General features: G+C 38.8%; 1 protein-coding gene across 1 annotated transcript in view; it reads left to right on the forward strand.

Moving 5' to 3' along the window:
* The first annotated feature begins 344 nt into the window (after positions 1-344).
* The window catches only part of Grm3 (glutamate metabotropic receptor 3), a 235,101-nt gene continuing 211,784 nt past the window's right edge, over positions 345-23,661 (forward strand). Inside the window, exon 1 of the mRNA XM_021162993.3 lies at positions 345-1,146. The gene's annotated coding sequence lies outside the window, so the exon portion shown is untranslated. The remainder of the gene's footprint in view (positions 1,147-23,661) is intronic.

The raw sequence follows: 23,661 nt of genomic DNA on the forward strand, positions 1-23,661 counted from the left end.
AAAAGCAGCAGCCCAGCATTCTTGAAGGGGCGTGGCTTCTCTCAAGGGGCTATCCAATCGAATTCCTTCAGAGGGAGCTATCCGGAGAAGATTGATGAGCGTTGCTAGGAAACAGGAGCGTCTCCCTCCCTGCTGACCCAGAGATTGTGCTGCACAAGCCTCCCCAGGGGTTCGCAATGTGCAGTTGAACCGCGTGTGGGGCAAAGCTGCGTATCGGCCTCCTGGGTTCACTCGCTCACACTGCTCCCTCTTTCGCCGTCTCCGCCAAGAGTAGTCAGCCTTTTACATAGGGACCACAAGAGAGTTCTTACTAGAAATGACTGTAGGTCCCTGCCCACCCGCGTGCCATGAGCCTTAGCAGAGCTTCAAAGTTGGAGCCACCTCCCACTCTACCTCCCCACGCCCCTTCACGCCACTGCTCCGAAATTCACCAACCTTTGTATGCATTGCCTAAGGGCTGCAAACCTTGGGGCAGAGAAGCTCTCAACCCCACCAGGCTTTCTGTATTGTAACCTTTGGGTCTAGGTACAGTAGCTCACTGAAGACTCTGCAGCTACACCCCTATAAACGGAGGGAAGAAGGGGGAAGGGAAAGGAGGAGAGAGGAAAGGAGAAGAAGAATGAGGAGGAGAGGATGTCAGAAGGTCCGTGCCTCTCTGCCTGAGTCCCAATTAGATGCGACTGTTTCTGCCTGGCCAAGGTGAAGGAAAGTTGCTTGTGAGCCCAGGAAGTGGGTTTGGCTGCAAAGAGGAGGAGGGCGCCTGGGCTCTAAAGCTCCCCTCCCTTCTGCTGAAGACCACTGGGTCCCCTTCTTCCCAACCTCCTCCTGCTCTTCTCCTCTAGCCCTCCCTTTTCCCACTCCTCCTTGACTCGGAGGCCTGGATGCTGGGCCACCGGGCAGTGGTCCAGCGCGCAGCCGGGCGGGGGCGGGGGTAGGGGGCACTGTGACAGGAAGCTTCGCGCACAAGTTGGCCATTTCAGGGGCAAAATAAGTTCTCCCTTGGATTTAGAAAGGACAAAGGCAGCAAGCTCCCTCTTTTGTGTCGGATGAAGAGGACCAACCATGAGCCAGAGCTTGGGTGCAGGCTCACCGCTGCCGCTACCACCGCGGTCAGCTTCAGTTCCTGCCAGGAGTTGACTGTGCGAGGTAAGCAGCCCAGAAGGGGACCTGCCCCTCTGGAGGGTGCCCAGCCAGGGCGCAGGAGCTCGGGTGCCGCGTGGGGCAGGCAAAGCGAGGAAAGTTGAGGCAGAGCACGGACCAGTCCCTACATATCTATCTGCCGGGGGTGGAAAACGTGGGTCATAGGAGCAATGTGGGTGTGAGTGAGAGAGTAGTTTGTGTGTGCGCGCGCTACTGTCCCTTCAAGAAGGGGCCAATTTCAGAGCATAGGTCTGCGGCCAGGGAATGAGAGGTAGAGGGACTAATTAGAGAGACAGGTCTCATTCTCCAACCGCCTCCATCCAGCTTTGCGCTTGGGGGTTTTATAAGGCTTTGTGCACAGGAACCCTGTGATGTGTGGCTCACACACTGGTAGCTGCATGTGGGTGTGGAGGTTGTCAGGCGAGGTGGATAGCGGTCAGCAGGACCCCCTGGTGATGCCAGGATAAGCTCCGCAGCCAGGGGCAGACAGAGGTTCATCCACCAGCAAGCGTGCTTGGAAATTAGCCCCAACTCGCTGCCCTTTGCTCTTTTTGACTTGAGCCAAAAAAGGCATTCAAGAGCCAGACTCAAAGAATATCTGCCCATTGATCCTGTTCCATTTTCTTATCTGGCAGTGAGATAACTCGGAGAGGGCGGGAGATTCGTGGTCCAAAAATAGACTAGGTAATATATCCAATAAGCTGATTCTTTCGGAATTTCACTTGGATTTCCTTCTAGTTCCTCTATGAGGTAAGAAACATTTAAGGGTCTCTTAAAGGTATAATACGTTCAGAGAGCTGGTTTAAGGGAGTGAACAGATGCTTTCAAAATATCTTAGAGTGCTGCAAATTCTGAAGACAAAACTCCACTTCTCTCAAAATGTATGGTCACCAATTCAACTAATTTACTTATAAAATAGTTCTACTCCTGTTTGAACAGTAATAGGTATGTTATAGATACATTGAATATATACATGCCCAATCACACAGTAGTACAAAGCAAGTTATGATTTTTATGAGTTTTAGTGTTAAGCACCTCAGCAGTTGGTTGCTTAAATTTCTTTGTTCCTGCCCCCCAGGACTGCTTGTTTAGCAACTTTGTTGGGGTTAGAGATGGGGTTAACATGCCTTTGGAAATATTCATTTAACTGTCTTCATATCTAAATTGGCTTTGATTTATCTGATCCCAGTTTGAGGTTGCTACTTGAACTGTGTTGTATATATAAATATTGGGTATCACCATTAACCAAAATATCCAGATTCCCATTATACTAGATGCCTGTGAATAACAATCCTACCAAAGATGTTGAGGGAACTCTGATTAGCTGTTCATATTCTGTACTGCTATTTGCCTTCCCCCCCCCAAAATCAGCCCAATATAATTTGACAATCTGAAAGTTAAAGTGTAGGAAACCTTAATAAAGTAGCATTTTTCACTTTGCAATAGCAGTGACTTACAGTTACAAGGATTTCCCACACCTGTAGGTTTGGGTTGTCCACACCTTTGGGTTCTGGCTGCCCACAGAGATATGTTGAGTGGACTGGACATGCCATGGGCTCTCCTGAGTTACATGCTAAGTGATACTTTTGGTGCTTATGATACAAAATAGCACAGGAAAAAATTGTGAAATGTATTCTAGCACACATGAAACAAAGAAAACTGTATCTGCATTCCTGGGACTAAAACAATATGAGAAGAAAACTTTGCATTGTTAAATCCAACCCCACTCACACTCCAAAATGGTGAAAACATCTACTTCTGTGCACTATATCTTTCCCATAAAATGTGAAGCTTAATATATTTAAAAAAAGTTTCCCAGTGCACAAAGGAAAAAGCTGCTTCACTAGTTAAAGTGCACAGGGTTTCTCAGCTACATGTCATCAGTAGATCAAGAAAATATGTTTGGATGATGGTTGTATTTTCAAAGTGACAGTATATGCATGTGGAGGAAATGTGAATCTTATTACTTACTTCAAGATTGCCTAACATCAGCAACACTTCTGTTATTTCATGTCATTGGAATTAAACTTGTTAAGTTGAACAAATGCAAAGATAGCACAAAAATGACTGATCTTTTTTTCTAAGTTATAACTAATATCTGTGTTGAATGAAAGATCCAGACCATCCAAAGGTCATCTGTTTCTCTTCTCTGCCTCATGACAGGTGATCAATCAGAAACACAGTCAGTCTTGGATTATCCAGTTTTGTAAGATACATAGCAATAATAACATACAACTTTCTCAGGAATATTCTCGTCTTTTTGAGATTGAAATTCATTTTCAAACTAATGATCCCTCCTTCATGTCCATTCTTGTAAACATAAGTCACAAAATGAGCCCTGGCTCTTTGCAGGGTTTGGCCTATCAGCCTAAGAATGAAGTATTTCGATTTGTTTTCTGTACTCAACATTATCTCAAGAACCCACTCAAAAAGGAAAAAATATCTCATTTTTATCATTGATAAAAAGAGGAGGGAACTTCTTCAGTATAGAATATGGCCAGAGGTGCAGGATAATACTCCTCTTCTTCAGAGCCAGTTCCGAATGGGTCTGCTGTTCACACACAGTGGTCTCTCTTTGCTGTTTTATGCTGAGTTGATTGTTCATTCTTTTGAAACTGTGCTAAATGTATCCAATCTACATTAGACAGATTTGCTGAAATTGCTTTCAAGAAGCAGAGTAAAATGAGAGAAGATTATTTATCCAGCCTAAGCACACAAAATGAGTACAATCATAGTAACGGAGACCACACAAACCATTAGTCATCCTCCTCCTGCCATCTCTGATGCTGCCTGGGTCCCTACAGCATTACTGTATTTTGGAGTGCATTAGTCCAGTGTACTTCTTAACAGGTCATGTGATGACTTCTTCCAGAGTTTTTGAAAAACTATTTTGTAGTGTAATGATTCTCTCTATTAAGAATTTTTTAATTCAGCTTATTTCATGACTCTAATTTATCTTAGTGCTAACTCTTTATCATTTACTCCTCTGGGCTATTCCATCCTCTTGTATGACTTAAGATCCTCATCCAACATTTATACCAGTCATGTAAAATACATAATAACACAAGAAAGCACGTGGATGCCAGTTCTATATCCACCTCTTGCCTCAATAGTATATGTTTTAGGACATTTATGTGTTTGTGTGTAGCTATACGTCCTTATCTGGTTCATGTAAGAAATGGGAAATTGTCTTCCTTGACTTTAATGGACTATGTGAATATCCAGAAGATCCTTTCTATGTAATGTTCTGGGTGGCTGCACATTTATGAGATATTTTCATTGCAAATTTGTTGTCAATAGAGCCCTGTCACCACCCACACTACAAGGGACTTTTGTGACATGCTGGTCTGATGCTCAAATGAGCCCCAAAAGCTGTTGTCATGTAAATCCCATTGCAGACATGAAAGTGATTTCCTTAATTAATAGAATGTGCTAAGAATGTAAAAGTGTAAGTTAGTTAGCTGTGTGTAAACATGGAGCAGTAGTTTTGTGAGAGTTTTCAGTGGCCACTTCATACTGATACAAACTGAAAAAGCCAGAATTAAGAACACATTATCCAGTGTTCTGTATCATGAAAAGTAAGCTCCCATCATGCATATACCAACACAAAATATATTTAGGCTGATATGGAAGAACCATATGTGAAGGTTACTTTTAAAATAAGAAGCCTGAAATAACCACAAGGGGGAAAAGCAGGATTTTATTTTGTTCACTTAAAATCTGGCTGCAACACAACCATGTGGAGGCTTCCTTAAGATTCTTTAGCAAATATCTTGGTAGCCTCAGTCTCCCAGTCAGTTGTTTCTCCCTCTGCCAGGCACTGAAATGCCAGCTTTACTAGGCAGTCTAGGAGCAAATGAGTAGGAGCCACCTTCCAAGGGACACTCGGCAAGTCTCGAAAGAGCCAAAAGCAGGGCGCTCAGCTGTCTTTATACCCCGTTGGGCATTAGACTATTCACAAAAACATCTAAGGGAGAGGGGCCATTACAAAACTAACTCTGTCTTTATGGGAATTGAGTTGGACTGCATGGTCCAAACAAATGTTAAGTCAGTCTTCTCCCATCTGAGGTCCTGAAGTGTTTTTATAGTGCATTCATCACACAGTGCTGAGTATCCTCAGAATGATTTTCCTTAGAAACAAAGGGAAAATCAATTTTCTTGGTAGAGGAAAAGTAGGCCATTAATATATTTGCGATTTCACCTTGGAACCAGAGAAGCATTCTAAGAAGTGATGCTCTACATAGTCTCTCTCTTCCCATCAGATCAGCAGTCCTGCTTCAGAACTTGAAAAGTACACACTGTACTTTAAACACACACACAGATCCACTTAAAAAATATCCATATAAAGTCTATACAAACTCTACACCAAGATATCATGTTTCAGAACAAAGCCACATATGTAGATGATATCTCCACAGAAAGCATAAGAGGTTCTCGGGTTTAGTTTGTCAGAGTGCACTGCTCTTTCTACCAAAAATCACTTGGACAAGCATAGACTTTAATCAAACATATAGCAATTTTCAAAATCCAGATGTGCAGTTTTCAAAAACTTACAGCCAATACATAACAACATAGAAACTCTAACACCATAACAATTTCGAGACCAGTGATGAGTTTTTCAGGATGTGGAGTCATTTTTGTTGAAGCTCTCTTAAGAAAAACAATACAACCAGAAAAGTCAGCTCTTAGCAAAACAACTGATGGGAAGATATTTATTAGCTCCTAAACAAAATAAGATTTGGGGTATATAGTGAGGACACAGAGTGACAAAATACATCCAGAAACTTTGCAAGCATATGTAAAGTTAAAACTATTCAAAAAAATTTTAATTTGTAATTCTCCATTAGAAAAGAATACAGAGCTAAGAAGATAATTGGTCCATAAAATCACTTGCTGCTTAAGCATGAGGACCCGAGTTCCACTCCCAGGACTCACATAACAGCCAGACATGACAGCGTGCACCTGTAATCCCAAGCTGAGAAGGGGGAGATAGGATGACCCCTTGCACTTTCTGACCAGTCAGTGTTAGCAAGTAAGTGTTCAGTGATAGCCTGTTTCCAAAAAAATAAGGCTGAAAAAACTTAAGGAAGGCCAGACAGTGATCTCTTGCCTTTATACATGTATGCGTGTACACACACACACACACACACACATACACATACACACACACACACACACACACACACACAGAGAGAGAGAGAGAGAGAGAGAGAGAGAGAGGGAGAGAGAGAGAGAGAGAGAGAGAGAGAGAGAGAGAGAAATTCACACCAGCATGTACATGTGCACACATAGTCACAATCACACATGCATATAAGCACACAGAGAAAAATAAAAAGTAAAAAGGAGTTATCAAAATTATCATGCAAGCTAAAAACTGGCCTCCTTTATTTAACATGTTCATTTGGATATGACATGCCTGTGCACAGACATTCTTTGTCTCTCTGTCTTGTTCTCTTTCTCTCTCTGTCTCTCTGTCTCTGTCTCGCTCTCTCTCATACACACACACACACACACACACACACAGGCTCTATAGAAGTACTGTGCTAGATTCTGTAGAAAGACAAAACTACTGATATGTTCTAATAGTAGATCATTATTAACCAGTTGTCCTGTGGTTATAACTCTACTATAACATAGCAAGGAGCATCTGCTTTATTGTTACAAGAATTCAATGAGTCAGGAGCACACTTGTGAGCCCATTTGACAGAAGAAGTGATGATCCAGTCACTTACCCAAGAGCAAGTACTAAACAAAAATCAAAACTTATTTTTAACCCCAAGGCAAACTTTGTCAATTATAATGAAAACTCTATAGCCACTCAGTTTAATGTTTTCTTGCCATGTTTGCTTTCGTTCAACAAATCTTTCTTGAGATTCAAATGAAGGGGCATGTTTCCCAAGAACGAAAAACAAAGAGCAATGAGTGGAACCCAGAAAAGGCCCTACAGGCCAAGACATCATCTAGCCCTAAACAGAACCCTTCCTAAAAACAAGGAAATATCATGGAAGAAATAATCTGAAACATTATTTATAATTAAATATGTCTAAAGAAAATCAGAGAATAAGAACATTATAGAAAGATGATAGATTTGTTAACAACCTGAGAAATAAATAGAAGCTCTGAAAATGTGAAAGAAATAAATTTCCTGGAGCTGACTTCAAAGAACATCACAATCTCTCAAAAATAAATACAGTCACAAGAATACAGACTCTGAAGGGACAGCTTTTTTTGCTTGGTAAATCTAAATGTTCCTGTGTCTCTTCTCTTACAATTTAATTATTTCCCACTAGGTAAACAAGCTGAAAAAGGTGTTCTGTAGACTAGAAAAACTTTGAAATGTCTCTGCCCAGCTGGAATAGTAACTTCGTCTTTATGTAGTCTCAGTATTTTTATATACTGGAGCATTTGTCCATAATATATCCAGCAGCCTGCAACTAAAAAGGCATAGAGATTCTCACTTTTAAACACACTAAGAATAAGAGAAATACTGTGGCCTGCTCAGTCTGTAGGACTGCCATATAAAAGGTCCCATCTCAGATTCTGTGACCTGGGTGCCTTCTCATGAACAAGTTGTCTTGTTTTCATAAGCTTATACCTGTTGTCACAATGCTCAAGACCCGAAGTATGAGATAAGTCTTATTCAAAGATCTTTCTCCAAATGTAAATTGTGTTACAATATTCTTGTAAACTTGAGAGAAAATAATAGAAATCCCAGATCTGTCCCTCCATCTGGTGGGAGCTGTTTCCTTCGATTGTTAATAATACATAGCAGATAGATTATTAGCAATATTTTCTATTTTACTTAGCAGTTTTAATATGCCATGTGTTAGTGAATACAACATAGTAGAAACTGCTTTCAAAAAATATGCCAAAATACATGCCAATTTGAGAGATGGCAGTACAAGGTCAGAAACAGTTGGAATTGTATCTGCCTCAAGGAGAAAATGAGATCTGAGGAATATAATTAACTGTTTCTATTTTCAAACATCTTTTTTTTTCCTGAAAAAGCGGAGACCCTCCATTTGCTGATTCCTTAATTCCAGTGATTTCTGTCAAGCCCAGGGACAGTGATGGGCGCCCCATACCTCACTTCAACACTGACAAAACGTCATAATGTAAGACTCAGACACATTTATCTAATGACCAAGGCCTGTCCTTTGGGAAAATATATTTGAGAAATATTTATAGCCCTACTTTTTCAAACTATCTCTTCTGACATCTGCCTTGGTTCATGAAGTCTCAGAATTTACTAATTTGAGATGAGGTAGATCATCACTTGAACAAATGAATCCTCTTGGAGAAAAAGATTAAGTGACATACAGCACTCCCCCTCCCCCTGTTTCTTCTAAGATCTTAACTTATGACCTTGCTGTGTGGTGTGGAGAGAAAACCTTGGTCACCTCAGATGGAAGACGTTGGAATGTTTCAGGAGGAGGAGAGAGAATGCCAGCCCCAGTTTCTGCCTGTTACACAGACAACCACCTCTGACACACACAGCACTTAGCAGACCACAAATGCCAACATCAGAATCTCTTTAAAATGAAGATCATTGGCTAGACATAGCCTAGAGTAGTGAGAACAAATACTGTTGGAACTAGAAGTAAAGAAGCTACATATTGACTAAGCTTCAGATAATTCCCGAGAAAAATGCAAATTTGGGAAACATTCCTCAATTACACTGCTCAGGAGACTATAACAAAATACTGTAGTGGCAAACAATTCTGGACAATGAGGTATCCAAGGTCAAGTTAGTAGCAGATTTGGTGTATACCTTCTTTTCAATAGAAGGCATTTTGCTGTGTCCACACATGAGATGGTGAGAAAGAGAGAGAACTCCATCACCTGTGCTTACTAGAACACTTGTCCTGTCAACAAGAAACCTGGTACTGTATAGACTTCATCCACATCTATCTCCCAAGGACTTCATCTGTAGATACTAACATTTTGGAGGTACTTAAATAATCAGTACAAATCAATTTACCATGGAATGATGGTCCTACAGAAGACATTCTGTGAACTGCTTGTACCAAATTATTTACCATATCCTTCCACTATAATTGGATTAACCAGTTGTCTGAACTCCACAAGCTGAGTATTAATTAATTAACCTCAGCTAATAAAGCAGTTTCTGTGAGTTATATGAGCAGGCCGACTTTCTAGAAATCTACTTTCATTGCAAAGGTATTTATTCTCTTAGCTGTATTAAATTCCTATAAAATAAATAAACACTTACAAGGTATCATCTTTTCTATAGCCTTCAGATTAGAAAACGGCTCCCTTTATTTGCTCTGCAATTTTTACTATAACATTGAGTGAATTTCTTTAAAAAGCTGCTGACACTTTAAATTAATTAATTAGCAAAAACATCATTTCTGGGTTTTGAAGATCAGAAACCTGATTTGTTTACATCCTCTTCAAACTGAAATTGTCTTTATGGCTATATTTTTATAATCTAAAGGGCATAGGAAAGCATTGTTCTGTCCCAATTCTCCACTTCCCTCAAGATTTGCAGGGCAACAGGAGTCGGGTGAACTCCATTTGGCAACTTCCATTTTCCACGCAGCTTCTACTGTGTTCAAGTGAATGGTTGCTTAGCTGAGGTTGGCAGACCTCACAAAGATAGTTTCCTAAGCAGGGCTCAGAATCACATGGGAAAAACACTGAAGAGAGAATGGTGGATGGGCAGCAGAGGGTAGGAGGTGGGGGGAGGCTCAGACTGGGCCTCCAGGTTCTGCTCCCAGGAAGTCTTCCCAACTTTGCCTTCAGTCAAATTCACAAAGGAAAGAGAAGTAAATCCCAGAACCCCACGTTTTCAGACATTTTTAAAGTCCAAGAATCTCAGACATCACAGTGTTTACCTGTAAAAAGTCACACTGAGGCTCCCGCAGAGCCTGGATTTTTTGACCTTTTGTTGGTTACAGAGCCACTTGGTGAAGGTGATTCTACAGGAATTTCCCTATACATCAGGCTTTATGTATCTAAAGCCAAAAACTATCACCACCCCAAAACATTTCTTTTCCTCATAGCTTCAGATTCCAATGAGGCCACACCTGCCTGTGAGCCTATGGGGGCCATTTTTATTCAGACCAACACACTTAGTGATACAGAATTCCTGCCTAGTATTTGTGAGGCACCCGGTTCAGTCCTCTGAAGCACACTCCCAGGGGAAAATCTTGGTAAATAATTGGCTTTCAAAGAACTCAATGGAAACTCATCACCTAAATATAAATTCCGAGACATCTTCCTCCACACCAACATCTGCTTTTCTATTCACACAAGATAGCTCCTGTTTATCAGTGTGGTCTTTTGATGTGTTTTACTCCTCTTTTCTGCAAACCTATAGTTAAATCTAAATTCATAATCATCAAAGCCTATGATATTTTCATCTGTCTTATAAAAGTTTTATCTAAAGCATCTATGCAGTCTTATGTAGGCCTGAATAGTAACTTATGTTTTGTCTGGAATAGATTATAGGTAGAATAATAAGTTTATTTTTTATTCTTACTCCTTATTTAAGGTTTATTCAGTAAAATATGCTTGTGCATAAAAATAATGAGAAATTGTAGCTACTAAACAGTCTTTATTTAAAAAACATAGTATGTTTAGACAAATATGACAACTGGAACTTTAAACACTACAGGTATATTTGATCATGACAGCGGGAGCTGCCATGTTTTGCATTAACATCTGGAACAGAAAGCTTTTGTGTTCCCAGGGATTATGATCAATGTTTGTTGTTGTTACTGACTCCAGTTCTAACTTCTGCAAAGTTAAGAATGGAAGGTAGTATGGGAAGGTGAGTATGGGGAGACCTTACCTGGAAGTCTTTCCAAGTCCTGTGACCCTAGATTTTTAAGATAAAGTCTCAGGGTATGTGTGAACACACATTCCTAATGGGGATTCCTTCTCACTGCTGGAGGTTCAGCACCTGAGTCCCCCAGGCACCACTTTTTTTTGTCTAAGCACAGCTCCTCAGCTCTTTCTTTCTCCTTCAGTGGTCCAGGTCACATAGTTCTCACTCTTGGTGCCCTATTATTCATCCAGGTCTTGCTTACAGGCTGAGTTCCTTTCACTTGCATTCAGCCCACAGAAAATACTCACATACTATTTCTGGAAAACTCTTAAGCTTGAGGACCTAGCCCACACATTAGCATCTCTTTCTTCCTGATCTTCTGCTATAGCAGCTGTGTAGCTGGTGCTTCATATTTTCTCTGTATTGCCCAGACTGGAAAAGCATTATCCTGTGTTTTTTCATCCTCAGAAGCACTTCCTAGTACTGCCTTCTTTAGGACACAATGTGAGACATTTCATTTACTTCCTTAGATATTTACGGTTTTCGACTTTGCAGTGAGGAGGTACTAGTTTTGCAACAAATGCTTGCCGACCAAATGCATTTAGTGCTACATACTAAAGTAAAAATACTACATGCATTATTACAAAAACACATCATTACAATCCTTACTATTAACACTTGTGTGGTATACAGATCATGGGGTTCACTGTGAGAGTCTCCCACTTCATTCATTATGCAACAAGGGTATGCACCCATTTTTCTTTTTCACAGGACTCAACACCCTCTACTCTGCCTTAAAACTCTTGTTTTATATCTTTAAGAAAATAACAAATGGGGCTAGATAGATGAGTCACCAGCTAAGATCAACTGTTGCTTTTGCACTAGACCAGAGGTTGGTTCCCAGTACCCACATGGTAGCTTACAACCATCCATAACTTTGGTTCCAGGTGGTTTGATGCCCTCTTCTGACCTCTAAGTGACTAGGCACACATATAAATAAAAGCAAGAAAATTCTCATACATATAAAATTAAAAAAAAACTTTTAAAAATTCAATACAAAATTATAACTGCTTATAACTTTTAAAGACATTTTACATGGAGATTGCTCTGATGAGGCTTGTACAAATCAGAGACTAGAAACTTAAGATGGGTTTATCTTCCTGATCAGAATGAACTACAAGAAGGCAGTTCGAGCTCGTATCCTTTCTATAAGTAAATCTACAATAATAAATGGAACATATTGCAATATTTAATAAATATTTCATGAGTGAATAAATTCTATTTTAATTTTTAAATTTAATCAGTATGCACATTCCATGATAAAATATTAATGTGTGTTCTGCCCTTCATATGTTGTACTTTAAAAATAAAAATTGTTACATTTTTAATTTCAATCCACAAATTATACTATTTTCCTAAAGGCATTTTGAATCTCAAACAAAATAACTTCATATGAATATTTTAAAATGTCATGAAAGAATGACATCAATCCAAGGAAGTAAATCTTTAAGTGTCTTCTATTTTCAAGGCATTAGGTAGTATATTGAGGTCAGAGAAAAAAAAAACATCAGTACGTCCAACGAACATAAAATCTCACAGGAGAAGAGCAACATATGCAAATGTAACTATGAAAGTTTAGGATCTAAGCTATGAGGAAAAGAGGATCATGATACTTCTTTGTAACTTGATTGTATATATCAAATCCTGAAAACTTGTTCAGATCTTGAAGGATCTACTCTGAGCCTATGGAAAGGTGACCAAAGCCAGGGATTTCCTTGTATGATTTTATTTCTGTTAAGGAATAGAGCATGGGAAAGGTCAGTGTAGATGGTAAAACTCTCACAGAAAAAGGAATAATGGGTACGATCTCTTCTGTAGGCAGAGAGAACCCTCTAAAGTCACTTGAGCAACGAAATCTGAAAGCACACTATGAAGATAAATATGAGGAAATAAAGGTTTGGGAGGCAGGGAGATGAGCTGGCAAGTTATGGCAACACTCCAGGTGAGAGGTAATGATGGCCCAAACTAGGGCAGTGGCAATGGGAATAGGAAGTATGAAATGAATCTACTAGACACAAAGATGAATAGTGCCTCGTAGGTAGGAATTAGCTGTTGGGTGAGAAACGCCAGCCAAAACAATTAAGCTAATCATCCCCCTTATCAACCAGAGAAAAGAGCATGCTGTATCAAGTCCCTTGCTTAATAAAGAAAAAAGGGGGGGGGGTTAAAACACCATCCTTCAAAAACTATGTCAAAAAAAGTCGTGTGTAAGATGAAGGCCCACAGCAGCTGCATACAGGCGTAACATCACTTAAACTCAGAGGTAGAATTGTGAATTTGGAGCTAGCCTGAGCTATATGGGAGACCCCATCTCACAAAGCAGGACAGACATAACCATGTAAATCTACAAACAAGACAGAGGAATAAAACCAACGTGTTCTGTAAATCTATGACTTGATAAAATTTATCCAGAGACAGTCACCATTGTCTTTCCTCCGGGCTTGAAAAAAGCCACTTATGGGCATATGAGAATCTTATCACTGACTATTGGGCTGTGGCAAAAAAAAAAAAAAAAAAAAAGTAAGCAAAAGAAAAAAATCCTCCTAAAAATACAAGTCCAGATATCACTTCCTGCTTAAGATTCTCCAAAGAGTTTTCATTGCTCTTGAGATATTCACATTATTCACCTGTGTGTCTTGATGTCTGGCCCTTTAGCCTTCATCCTTCTTGTTGCATTCAATCCACAGCAACTGGCATCACTATCCTTCTTCTCCATCAGCCTGCCCACAGCATCATAACCTCCCAGTGTACTGACTCATGCCTGTCCCTCCTTCAGGCTCTCTTAAGTTCAGTACCTATTCTGACCTCCTAAGCTTAGTTCTTCCTGGCTTGCACACTTCGATCTCCCTGCATCACTTTCTCCTCATTTGACCATAATTGTTTATCACACCACTGTAGATGTAGCTGCTTAATCACAACTGCATATCTATTACCCAGAAGAGGATGTTCGACATAGTAGGAGATCAATACATATTTACTGAATAAACAGAGTAATGGTTCATTAAATCATTCTGGGGCTCATTTTACTCAACTTTAAAATTGTGCTATTGAATTTTGATATTTCTCTTAGCCAAACAATTCCTATTAGTAAACTTTGTCAGTAGAAAAAGGTAGAATGCAGCATCCCAGGTCTGAATCAGTAGCCATTATACAGGGAAAAGAGTGATTGCTGGATATAAATATAAAATCTAATTGCGATCCAACGATTCAGGTAAGTAATAACAGTCAGAGATGTGTCTTTAGAGTCTAAGTGCAACCCTGCAGCATGCTATCTGTCCACTTCACTGAAGCACCGAGTTATGAAGAATGAGAGACAAAGAAAAGCAAGCATCAAACCCGAGAAGCTGAGTAAACTTTCCAAAAAATTGTCTGATTCCGGGCAAATTTCCTCCTCCTTAGATTTTTTTTTTAGGACAAAAGTACATTTCATATATTTTCATAGAAATGGATTCATAAATCACATTTCACAACACCAATTTTTACCAATGCCAACAAATAACACCCCAAAGTGTTCCACTTAGTTTCAACTCTGTCTCAATAGTTCTCCAAGTGAAATGAGTGCTTTCACATACATATTTTATACAGTGTTCTTAGAACCATGGGAAAGATAGTATAGACAATAACTTTCATCAAGTCCTTAAAGTATGTGTGTTTCTAGGCACTCCCGCTTTATTTTAACTATACAGACAGATTTAATCCTCTTAATTCGTCCCACTGATGTTTATGTTATCAGAATGTCCATTTTATAGAAGCAGAAACTAAAGCACATGTTAATAGACCTTCTACTTAGAGCCAGAGCTTGGGAATTAGACCAGCTGGCTATACCATCACTTATACGAAGGTATCTAGTGTAAAATAGCCAAAGAATTAGAATAATGATCTTATCTGTGATTGACAATGAACAATAACTAAAAACCTACTGTTCTTATGAGCCTAAAGAATTAGTTAATTGATCAGTGTGTTAGTGTTATTGAGAACATATTTAACTGTGGATGTTTTAATTTGATATCAAAAGTCCTCTCATTTCAGTAGCTTGGTAGTTAGGTGACCTAAACAAACAATTTTTAATGCCTTATTTCTTTATCTATACTTATGATTTTCTTTTGAGCTCCACCTGTATGAAAATAATGTTCATTTGCTTGCTTGCTTGTTTGTTTGTTTGTTGGTTTGTTATAAAACAGTTTCTTATTCCAAAAAAATGCCTTCTATATTTTCCTGGGGGAAAATGAAAGAATGTAAAGCAATTAGAAATTTATTTCCATATTAGGTAAGGGAAAAGAAAAGTAAAATTGATGCACAGATGAAGTATTGGCAAGAAAAGCAATCTGCCTGCTTTGGTCACTAGCCTGTCCATCTATCCCAACAGGTATATTTACATGTAGCTAAACCGGAATTGATTTATTAAACTGAGTTTACAAGTCAAAAAGAAAGAAATTCTGAGGATTTGATTACCAGAATACAAATCAGGACATGCAACTTTGAAAGAATAGTAATTCCTCTTCTTGAATCTGACCATACGTCCCTAAGAGGAGAACAGAAAAGCTTAAAGCAGCACTTTCTCTCCATTCAGAAGTGATCATGAATTAATTGCATAGGTTAGCTGAACTTGGCTTTTCTGAGTATCCAAGGAGAAGATTTGTCACAGTCTGAGTATTTTTGCTTATTTGTAACATATACCCAGTATCTAGAGATAGTGCTTGACACGACATGTGCTCACTGGAAAGCCACAATTCCCAAAACAAACAGGGAAAAGAAACTAAATAATCTTCAAACCAAAGAGAAGGAGAGGAGGGAGAGATGAAGAGAACAGGAAAGAAAGAGAGGAGGTAGAATGTTTTAGAGACTCTATGGTGATAATTTGGTTTTAAACAGTCTCAACAATCCTTATTGACATCAAAGGCTTAATGATAGTCTTAACTCGCTCATCAAGGAAAGCATACAAGGCTGTGGCACATATGCCTTCATTGATTTGGTTATACAAGCACTTAGTATGAATTGCATCCTTATTTGAGAATTAACTGGGCTATGCAGCTACAGCGAAGGGTAAATGTGAGCGTTTGCTGGTAAATTTCAACACTGCTACTTATTTTTATAGCAAAATCATAGAATCCTGACTTAACCAAATAAGGCTATGCCATGTGTGGGCATGCCATTTTCTTCTACTTGTTTCTATTGTTCTCCAATTCCACAGGGTTAAACTGAGTTTATATGTCAAGCTAGGCTCTTTTGTAAACAGGATAGAATGTCAAAACACAGCAGCAACAAAATCCCTTTCATCAGAGGCCTCTTTTGCCAATTTTAAAACTATACATTCTCAGATTAGAAAAGAAGTGTAAATTCCACTGTAGTCTTTTATCTACTATTTCAGGCAAAAAATGAGAAACATCTACATAGGAATGGACTTCAGGGTTCCCTGAAATCATGAATGCAGGGAGACCGGAGGGTTCCACGTTACTGGCAGATGGTGACCACATAAGGAGCCCTGGGAATAGAGTCATTAATAGCTTATTATATGTAAAATCCTTCTGATTAATTTAGTATACTTTGGCACATCTACCTGTTTTTCCAGAAATGTTTGTTCACATCTGTGTATCAGACTTGTAGTTTGTGCTGGCAATATAAAGAATGACCTCAAATAGTTCACAGACTACTTGAGAAAAATTCATAGGAAATATGATATGTCTAGATCTCACCTGGTAATTATAAGCACAATATAATTCAGATTATACTCACCAACCTCTAGAATCAGAATAATTTTTTTTCATGCTCTTTCTTTCAGATTAGAAAAATGTATTGTTCTGAAAATAAGGTATTTGAATTGACCTTTAAAAAATTGTATACAAATGCTACTACTGGAAAACATGAAAGGTATTTACCAAAATTTTCATAGTAAAAAATAATTTGCTTGTCAATGTTTTTCTGAAAATTAAAAGATATATTTATAATGGCATTAAAAACATGAAGCAATTAGTAAGTCAAGTAAAGTTAGAAATCACCATTAGCTAGTAAACTCATTTACTATTATAATTCTTGCATAAAATGTAATAAGCCAGCAGAGGAGCCAGTATAAAGAACTATAGCTAATAGGATCAATAAATATGAAAACAAATTATTTGTTATTTAACAATAACCTTTAATTAGCAATTTCAAATTGAATGATAGGCCACTAATTATGTCATAGCTGACTACTTTATGAACAAGTTAACTTGGTGTAGAAATATAAACAAGGAAATACAAAGAACCTAAGACTAGACCTCATATAAATTTTAAAAGAAGACATACGTTTTAATCTTAATGTACTATGTGCTTCACAATGTCACTTACATCGAAGATGGTAATAAATATAATAAGGTATTACACTTGCCAGGCACTCATTAAACATTAATAACTAGTAGTTACTAACTAGCCAAGCCTAAATTGATAAGTATCATGTAAACAAGGCAAAGAACATTTCCATAAGAAAAATGGTGGTTAATAGTGTGTTAATAGGTTAATAGGGTTAATACATGAGAATTTTGATGGGATCAGGTGTTCACAAAAGTCACTGGCAGTTACACAAGGTAGGATATTAGAAAACTAACTAGAAGGCTGATGAGAAGGTTGGAGTTCAGGAATCAGGGACAACTGTTCCTCCTTTGAGTAATTTTTCAAAGGTTGGCAAATAAATACAATATCTAGAGGGAAATGCAGATCAAAGGAAAGTCCATAAATATTTCTTAAATTTGACTAAATTATATGTGATATGGTTCCCTGAAGATGAGATTGAACAAATAGTACTGGGACCACATGAAAAGTTAAGGTAAAATTCAAAAGATTTTTATAAGAAGTTGTTTATAGTGTCTTAACTTTAGAATAATGGTAAGCTATATAACACTCTAACTGTGTAAAGCTTTTTGCCTAAAGGAAAAGATAGTGATTCATCAAGTACCTCAAAGAATATACAGTTACAAGTGTAATACATGTCAAAAGAGAGAGAGAGATGTAATACTAGGAGAGTTTAACGCCACAGAAAATGGGCTTCCATAAAAAAATGAGAACTGAAGACTTGGGAGGTGTCATACTCAGTAAACTGCTTGCTTGACAACCATAAGCATCTGTGTTCAAGTCCCTAGCACCCGCTTAAAAAGCTGGACACATAAGCTCACATCTGTAATTCCTGAAACTTGATGGCAAAGCAGAACTCTGCAGCTCAATGACGAGCCATCTAGCTGAATTAGTGGGCTCCTACTTCAGTGAGAGATACTGATTCATAATAAAGTGAAAGACAAGTAGGAAAGGCATGAGATGTTAACCTCTGGCCTCTATCCACACATGAGCATGCATGTGTATCTCACACACACACACACACACACTACAACTAAATACGTAAGAATTTACTCCATCTAAAGGGGAAGAAATCAAGTTGTATTCAAAGAAAGGGATAGACGGGATTGTAGATCATATACCTTGTGAAAGGAAAAGAGACTGGACCAGGAGAGTGGACAGCAATGTATGTGCTTTATACTAAAAGCAATGAGATTATCATTTAAGTGCCTGGAAAAGGAATAGGATTATTCATTCATTTATTTAAAATAATGATGCAATATTCATAAGAATGTGGAAAATGAAGTGGATTTCGGAGTCAGAATAGATACAAATGGATTTAAGTGATTGTACAGAGTACAGAAAATCATATGTAGGGAAGAGTTGGCAAGTGGATGGTTTCATGGAAAAGTTTTAGTAATCAAAAGAAGAAAGGTATTGGTGTGTTGAGTATGGGTAGTACATGTTATCTTGACTCTTGCAGAGTTGTTTATGACCTAGAAATGAATTGATCGAGCACTTCAGCACTAAAACCCTCTTTTAAAAAGAGAGCTCAAAAATCACTTATGTATTAAAGGTGCAGATCAGATTCTAAACATTGCTTATCACAATTGTTTTTGACACTCTATAAAGAAACAACTCATTGTTGATGAATATCCATTGTATCCTAGGGATTTGGGAACAAAGAGTGCATTGAAAAGCTATGTGAGGCTCATCCAAAAGAAATGACAAAATCCTCTCTACCCAGTACAGCCTGCACAACTCTGGTGTAAACAGATGAAGGTTACATTTGGCTGAGAAGCCCATAGGGGGTGATTCACCAATACAACTGCAAGATTCAAATGCATACTGATCTTCTCTTAGCATACTGTGCTAGTAAAGCAAAGCCATGCATCGCATCAATTTCAATCTGACTTTAACCTTCTATAACAGAGGAGCAGTAACAGCACGCTCTTGGGAAAGTCTAGATACCTTCATTTAGACAACAGCAAGCAATTTCACTACAAATTTGAAGTTTTCTTGCTTCTTTTGTTTCAGTTGTCTAGGATGATCGGCTAAAGCTAATTGAAGTTTTAGAACGTGAAGGTTTTCCGTCAGGCATTACTATTGATTGTGGTAACTGTGAAAGTATGCTTAGAAGAAGACATTTGTCATTAGTCAAACTTTACCTAATATATGAGGAAATACATTGTGCTTTAGTTCTATTTGCTTCTACTATTGCCAAACAATGCATTTGAGAAACATGATGAAGTAGGCGAGTACCATACTTAGCACTAGAAAAACATGTTATGAATCCCACAGCAACCTCTTATAAGGTAGAGCATCTTAGAAGATGTAAAAGATTTCTCCAGTCTTCCTCACAATTTTGCTCAGATCATGGAAAGTAACAACTATAAAAGTGCCCAGTAGGGTTTGGCACTTGGTAGGTCTTCATTAAATTAACTGCAACCTACTAAGGCTAAAAGGAATCTCCACATATAGTGTTCACAGCTATATTTGCCTATGTGCTAATCACAACAGTATCTTCCAATCAGCCATATCAATTTATCCCTCTTTTTATAATACATATGGATGTTAATTAAATGTCCCTTCACTCAATGCTTTCTACTTATCCTTACAGAATTTGAGATTTTACTGTGAATTGTACACTCTTCTCTGTATATCATCTCATGTATTTTTCTGCTTGTAAAAACTACATGTGTGATCTGAAAATTATGGAAATGAGAATTTCATATTAATTATTTCTTGGCATGAGAAAGCAAAACAATGCAGAGACATTTCTGGGTGTCTTCATGCTGAATTGCTGTAGCTTTAATAACTTCTGCACTGCAGAGATTACAAAACTGATGCATATTTTTAAATGTTAACTCAAAGTGTCAGACGTTTGCTTATATTCGGCAAAATCTTAGGAACAAATTTTAGGTCTACACGGCAATGTGGGCTGGTCGACATATTTTCTGTCACTCACATGTTATGAATACTCTTATCCTCTAATCATTTTAATCTACATTATATTGTAATCTTAGTTTCTTGGAGTCTTGAAGTTAGAAATAAGAACTTGATGTTAATGTTAATTACAGGAACAAGTTGAAATGTATTTTAACAAAAGGATGAGATACTGAAAGTCAAATAATCCCTGAGAGGTTTTTCAGCTTCACTTAATATGCAAAAGAAGCTAGGGTGAAATTTGGGGACTTAATAACCCATTTTTTAGAGGAAGAAAAGAATCTTGCCTCCCACACCATGAAAAATCTGATCTGATTAGGTTCTTTTTTCTCTAGGAGATGCCTTGGCCCTTGAGGTAAATGAAAAGTATTTCAAGAGATCATTTTGCCTTCTACAGCCAAAATATGACTCCGCAAAGCACCATCTCTGTCAGCCTTATTGTGCTTAACCCTACAAAAACTAAAAATCTTTATAGTCTTAATATGTTCAGTTACAGATGTTTGTGGATTATCTTTAATGTCATCTCATGTTTGTTAAGTGAAAGACTTTGCATTAGGGAATGGATGCCCCTTTCCAGGGGTCACGTGGACCACAGTTGCATCTTTGGAACCAGATGCTGTTTTCGTTTTCATTCACATGCAACAGTTAGCTCTTCAAGTTCTAAAATTTCTTTTCTCTCCAAGTCAACTGTGGTATTCAAACCAGTTGTTGTCCTTTTCATGAGTAAGAAAAGAAAATTTGACTTGTTTACAAAAGACATACTACTCAAAAGGTAGACTGAGAAACTGCTATTAAGAAACTTAATGTTTATTTTATCAGGTAGACTGGAAGGCTGACTGGGGGGTCCAGGCCCAGCTGAGCACCCTTATGCCCATTTCTACCTTCTCCTGGCAAGTTCTTCACTTAGTGAATTTCTTGCCAAAATCCACATCAGATATTTTGTTGTATAACTTAAGTACCCAGAATAAATCTTTGACGCTAAGGTTGTCATAGGAGACTATGAAATAATATGAGTGGGAACATTTATATAAAGCATATTTTTTCCGGAAGTTTGATCTCATTTTCAAGCTCAGTGCCTCTGACAGGAAGAAGGCAGCAGGAAGCAACTTATCAAATCAAAGGCTTGTAGATCATCTCTATTGAAAATGTCAAAATCCCTCAAAATTATTTTGTAAAATGAATGATGTTCCACCTATGCCATGGAACTAACTGCCATGCTTGCACATCTGACCTAAATAGTAGATCTGCCTGATTGCCCCAGATTGTTACAGAATTAAGGGCAAAAAATAGTAGATGATTCAACTAGGTGCCTGCAGCACAGTAAGGGGGAATACCTGTGGCTTAACAGGCAATATTGAGTGTTTATTATTTTGCCCTTTTTAAAGACATACCAGAGCATATTACAGCAACAATCTCAGCTTGTCCTATAGGATTTTCATTAGCCTGCTAGCTGTCTTATGTTTATTTTGTCAAATAGAGATAAAATATTTCAATAAGCATTAACCAGAGATTTAACTCTGGTTACATTATTACTCTACATGATCAAGCTTTGGTAGACACATGGGATAATACTTCAGGAACTCTTGATGAGAGCCAGCATTCAAATGGCATTAGTCTGCTCTGAGAAAGGTCTTTCATGAAGGAGGAATACATGTCAGAGGTAAAATGTGGGTGGTAGAGTACCCTCATAGAGGCAGGGAGAGAGCGGAGGGGAAGGAGACATGTGGTGGTGGGGGGACTGGGAAGGGGGATAATATTAGAAACATAAATAAATAAAATAAACAGAAAAAAGAAGAGAAAAGAGAGAGGGGAGGAGAGGAGGGAAGAGGAGAGGAGAGGAGAGGAGAGGAAGAAGGGGAGGGGGAAGAAGAGGGGGAGGGGAGGGGAGGGGAGGGGAGGGGAGGGGAGGGGAGGGGAGGGGAGGGGAGGGGAGGGGAGGGGAGAGGAGAGGAGAGGAGAGGAGAGGAGAGGAGAGGAGAGGAGAGGAGAGGAGAGGAGAGGAGAGGAGAGGAGAGGAGAGGAGAGGAGAGGAGGAGGAAGGAGAGGGGGAGGGGGAAGAAGGGGGAGGGGGAGGGAGGGGAGGGGAGAGGAGGGGAGAGGAGGGGAGAGGAGGGGAGAGGAGGGGAGAGGAGGGGAGAGGAGGGGAGAGGAGGGGAGAGGAGGGGAGAGGAGGGGAGAAAGAAAAGAAAAACAACCGGTCTCATGCTCAAGCTTTGAGCCAGCAATCCTTCCTGTAATCTAACCACAGTTTTCAGTTTACTCACTCCTACTCTACTTCCAGAAAACTTTTGAGGATTTTCCCTGGCTTCTCATATGGTCTCTTCTTCAGAGATACCAGTTGGAGCACAGAGACATGCAGCTTGTAAATACCAAGTAGTATTTCTTTCAGGTTGCAAGCTCTAACAAAGACTTCACTCTCAAAACCCACCCTACTGAACCCAAGTCTGTGAAGCACTTTCACTCAGTCAATAAACAACAGGCTCTTTAAGCAGACACTGGAGGGAGCCAAACTGTTGGCTTGAATGGGAAATTGGGGTAGCTAATCAGAGTACTCTCCCACGCCCACTATTTTGTCCTTGCTTTCTTGTTTTTGTGTTTTTGTTTCAGTCATGGCTTCTCTCCCCACTCATCCCCCATGCCATATCCAACGGGGTTGACCCTTTTACGGGGAAACTTTTACTGAATTTATGAGTTTATGAATACAAATTAAAGGCTCTTGGGATTTCTTTATCCTCTCATCTGTTACCTATCTTGTGTGTATGGAGTATTTCAATTTTCATCCTATGGGTAACCTATTGTAATAACTCTGCTTCAGCTACTCTCCTGAGTTCGCTGTGTTTCCTCGAGATTTCGTTAACCACCACCAACATTTTTTAAAAAGGTAATTGAAATATCAAAATATTTTGTAGTTTGTTTTTATTATATAGGTGACCACTTAGGAACAAATTTAGGCAATCAATCGGGTTTGTATTGACATGAGAATGTGCACTTTACACTTGCGTGCAGGCTATTAAATAAGTATTAGGGGAATAATTCTTTCATTCATGTTGCCTTTAAAGTTGGATTCAACTGGATTTAAATTAATTCTAAGCACCACCTCCATGGCCCATTGGTTTGGTTTAACACCCTTTGATGGTGTTGTTTGGGCTTTTCTCTCACATGCTAATGAGGCATTCAGTTTAGCTGCCACAACTTCATATAATCCTTGCGCAATTCTCACACTTTCTAATGACCCTTTCTTTAAAAAGCAGGAAAGCTTGGAGAAGGGGAGAAGGAGGAAGAAGAAAAAAAGGAAGAGGACAGAGGGTGGAGAAAGAATAGTGCTACTAGATTAATATAAATTTATCCTAAAAATATGATCAGAAAACAGAAATGTGTGGCTGACTGCCCTTATGCTGAAAGAGCAACTGTCACTGAGA

The sequence above is a fragment of the Mus caroli genome, unplaced genomic scaffold (assembly GCF_978045245.1).
Source record: "Mus caroli unplaced genomic scaffold, Mus_caroli_1 scaffold_4, whole genome shotgun sequence".
Classification (NCBI taxonomy): Eukaryota; Metazoa; Chordata; class Mammalia; order Rodentia; family Muridae; genus Mus; species Mus caroli.